The 4,330-nt window shown below is 48.6% G+C and overlaps 1 long non-coding RNA gene across 1 annotated transcript; it reads left to right on the plus strand.

The window, feature by feature from the left end:
* Positions 1–1,032: 1,032 nt before the first annotated feature.
* LOC144338407 (uncharacterized) lies at positions 1,033–4,082 on the plus strand. Its single transcript, XR_013412488.1, has 2 exons — positions 1,033–2,933; positions 3,663–4,082. It is a non-coding gene; the product is annotated as an uncharacterized LOC144338407 (long non-coding RNA).
* The last annotated feature ends 248 nt before the right edge of the window (positions 4,083–4,330 follow it).

Raw genomic sequence — 4,330 nt, forward strand, 5'->3', positions numbered from 1 at the left:
TTCCCACACTACAGATGTCATTCTCACAACCGCACCCCGAGGCAGGTTCCACTGTTCCCACTGGAAACTCATCAATAGCTGCCTCTTTAGGATCAAGACCAAAGTCTCCCATAACCTGCGCACAGCCTGGTCTCCTGGGAGAACAGGTCCCCATTCTTCCTTCAAAGTGTTGCACACACAGGATTTGTGATTATTGATTTAGTTGAGGGATCCTTTTTTTGTTAAACTTGTTGTGGGCTATTGCTGTCATACACAGAGTAGGCATGATAGTCTGATGACACTGACCTCTACACCCTACTCACCATCTGGTCTATCCGATGCCATCTGTCCCACATGGGTCCCTCTGCCCCTGGATTTTTTTTGATTCTTACTTTTTAATTTTTTGAGACAAGGTCTGGCTGTATCACCCAGGCGGGAGTGCAGTGGCATTATCTTGGCTCACCGCAACCTCCACCTCCTAGATTCAAGCCATCTGCCCACCTCAGCCTCCCGAGTAGCTGGGACTACAGGTATGCACCACCATGCCCAGCTAATTTTTGTATTTTTTGTGGAGATGAGGTTTTGCCATGTTGCCCAGGCTGGTCTCAAACTCCTGATCGCAAGTGATCCACCTGCCTTGGCCTCCCAAAGTGCTGGGATTACAGGCGTGAGCCACCTCGCCCGGCCAGAAAAGTTCCTGAAGGAAATTGAAAGTACACATGTGAAAAAATAAAAAAGAAAGAAAGAAAGTACACACGTGAAGAAGAAAGTGAAACAGGCTTACTGCTGATATTAATTTTATCTGCGCTGGAAAACCAAAGAATTTCTGCAACTTGCTTTCTTGCCATTTTTGCTTTATTGTGGTGGTCTGGAACCAAAACCATGGTATCTCTGAGGTGTGCCTGCAACCGCAAAACTACCATATGCCCAGGCTGGAGTGCAGTGGCGCGATCTCGGCTCACTACAACCTCCGCCTCCCGGGTTCAGTTGAATCTCCTGCCTCAGCCTCCCGAGTAGCTGGGACTACACGCACCCGCCACCATGACCAGCTAATTTTTTTTTTTTTTTTTTTTTTTTTTTGTATTTTTAGTAGAGATGGGGTTTCGCCATGTTGACCAGACTGGTTTCAAACTCCTGACCTCAGGTGATCCACCTGCCTCAGCCTCCCAGAGCGCTGGGATTACAAGCGTGAGCCACTGCGCCCGGCCTACTTCACTATTCCTGTCCTATAGTATGGATGAGGAAACTGAGTTCAGAGAGGTTTCAAGAATGGCCCAATTTACACCATTTGGGAGTAAATTCACATCCTCCCCCCAGCCAGTTTGACACCAGAGCCCCAGCTTCCATTGCTGTTCTGAACTGCCTGCAATGTGGACCATGCTTTCTCTTCTGAAGTTGGGAAAGTAAACCCCCACACTCAGGGCAGGTGCCCGATGTATAGCCGGCTTGCCAAGCTGGCCTCAGCCTTACATCACAGGCCTGGATCAGAGGATGCAATGTGTTACTCACTATCACGTTCCCTGCTGAGCTGTGTTGACAACAGTGCTGTCTGCTCCAGCACATTGCCTTGGCCCTGTATAAGGGCCTGTAGGAGAAAACTGCTTCACACCTAAGAAGGCTGGACCTTAAGCTCTTAATTTATTTTCAACTTTGGGACAGTGAGAATATTAATTTTTTTCTCTTTTTGCTCTGGCCACTAGGAAGCTCAGAGCCAAACGTATGACCCACTTCTGAAAGTAGTGCAATTTAATTTGGGTATCATTCCTGGAAAAAAAAAAGTTCCTTCCTTCTTATTGTTTTCTACCTCAACATTCTTATTTTTAAAATCCTGTTGTTTTGTTAGTATCTTTGTAAGTTACCTCGAATCCATCTTGGAAAAAGGCAAGAGTTGTGAATGCAAAAAAAATTTAATAAATACATGCACACATGAAAAATGAATGAATAACAATAACATCACTAGACCAGGGTTCATCAACCTCGGCACTATCAATATTTGGGGCCAGGTCATTCATTGCTATGGGAGCTTTCCTGTGCACCATGGAAGGTTTTGCAACATCCCTGACCTCTTTCTAGAAACCAGTAGCACTCCTCCCAGCATCATGACATCCAAAGATGTCTCCAGATGACATCTCCAGATTTGTCCCCTAGGACCAAATTCCCTCCCAGTTGAGAACCCCTGTCCCAGCTCCCTGAAGGCAGAATCATTATGGTTTTACAACAGTAAATCCCCTCAGGCATGAAGCTGGCACTTAGCAGAAACAGCTGGCTGAAGAAATAAACTAATGCCTGCCCCAATACATCATCCCTTTCCAGGCTTCCAGGACACAGAGCTCTTGCCACCTCGATCCTCCTAGCACCCCCATGGGATCAGAATTAGATCCTTGCATCACAGATAAACCCCACCGGGGTTCAGAGAGGCTGAGCGAGTGGCCCAAGATCACACAGCAAGCACAGCCCAGGGTAAAGGATCAAGTGCAGAATGACTTCCTGCCTCTGGTTACGGTAAGAAGAATGGGGAGCAGTGAGGAAAGGGACACAGCTGGGTCCTGGGGAACAAGTTGGATTCTACTGGGGGTGGGAAAAGGGGAGGGGAGTTCCCAGGTAGGGAAATCCCAGCATGAGCAAAAGCCTGTAGGCAGGAATTTGAGCAGCTTGCTTAAGAGTTGGGAACTCCCACAAGAACTGAAAACCTAAAAATTCATAGGAAACTCGACACAAATGGTGGAAACACCCCAAATGTCCGTCGACAGACAAGTGGATGAGCAAAATCCGGTCTCTCCATACAATGGAGCATTATTCAGTCATCAAAAGGAATACAGCACTGATACAGGCTGCATCATGCATGAACCTTGGAAACAGTACACCGAGAGAGAGAAGCCAGGGGCAAAATGCCCCAGGGGGCCACACACAGTGGCTCACGCCTGTAATCTCAGCCCTTTGGGAGGCCGAGGCAGGTGGATCATCTGAAATCAGGAGTTCGAGACCAGCCTGGCCAACAGGGTGAAACCCCGTCTCTACTAAAAATACAAAAATTAGCTGGGCGTGGTGCTGCACACCTCTAGTCTCAGCTACTCGGGAGGCCGAGGCACGAGAATCTCTCAGGAGGCAGAGGCTGCAGTGAGCTGCACTCCAGCCTGGGCGACAGAGTGAGACTGTCTCAAAAAAAAAAACCCATATAGTATACAGTTCCATTGATGTGAAATGTCCAGAACAGGCAAATTCACAGAGACAGAAAGCGGATTCATGGTTGTAGGACTGGGGGAATTAGACAGCGATGGCTAAAGGGGATGAGGTTTCTTTTGAAGCTGTAGAAAATCTTTTGAAGCTGTAGAAGATGTTTTGAAACTGACAGTGGTTACAGTTGCACAATTCTGTAAACTAAAAGCCTTTGAATAGTATACTTTTTTGTTTGTTTGAGACAGAGTCTCACGCACTCTGTCGCCCAAGCTGGAGTGCAGTGTGAGATCTCCGCTCACTGCAACCTCCACCTCCTGGGTTCAAGCGATTCTCCCGCCTCAGCCTCCTGAGTAGCTGGGGTTACAGGGGCCCGCCACCACACCCAGCTAAATTTTTTTTTGTATTTTTAGTAGAGATGGGGTTTCACAATGTTGGCCAGGCTGGTCTTGAACTCCTGACCTCAAGTGATCCACCCGCCTTGGCCTCCCAAAGTGCTGGAATTACAGGTATGAGCCACCAGTGCCTGGCCTGAATGGTATGCTGTAAATGGGTGAATTGTCCAGTATGTGAATTACGTATCCAAAACACTCCTGGAAAAAAGAAAAAGGGATAAAGGGAGCAAAGGATTCAGGCTGCAGGACTGGCTGTGCCACTTCCTGGCTGCATGACCGTGAGCAAGTTACTTTACCTCCCAGAGCCTCAGCAGCCCCCATCTGCTAGGGTTGAGAGGGACATGTGCAGGCAGTGCCTGCCATTCGAGGGACTGTAAACTTTCGTTCCTGGCATGCCTCCTTCCTGCCCACTTCTCCCTCACACTCCAGAATGCCTGCTGCAGGAATGATTTCCTTGAAATCCGAACTGAAAAGACCAGGCTTTCCTGGCCAGTGATGGAAACAAATCTTCACTGTTGTCTAAGCACCGGATGTTGGAATCACACCCCACCTTCTGTCTCCAGACCCAGAGGTCCCCGCCTGTCATTTACAGTTTCAAGGCACCAAATGACCCCCATGATTTGCAAAGGATTCCCTATGGCCACCCATCTCTGCAGCCTTCAATCCTCCCCACCCTGGTCCCCACTGTTCCTGGTGGCTTTGGGGGGCCTCAGGGAAGCACAGAGAAGCTGGGACTCACCCTGCAAAATAATCCAGCCCAGGAGGACTGGGTGGTGGGGGAA

This window comes from Macaca mulatta, chromosome 20, assembly GCF_049350105.2.
Source record: "Macaca mulatta isolate MMU2019108-1 chromosome 20, T2T-MMU8v2.0, whole genome shotgun sequence".
Classification (NCBI taxonomy): domain Eukaryota; kingdom Metazoa; phylum Chordata; class Mammalia; order Primates; family Cercopithecidae; genus Macaca; species Macaca mulatta.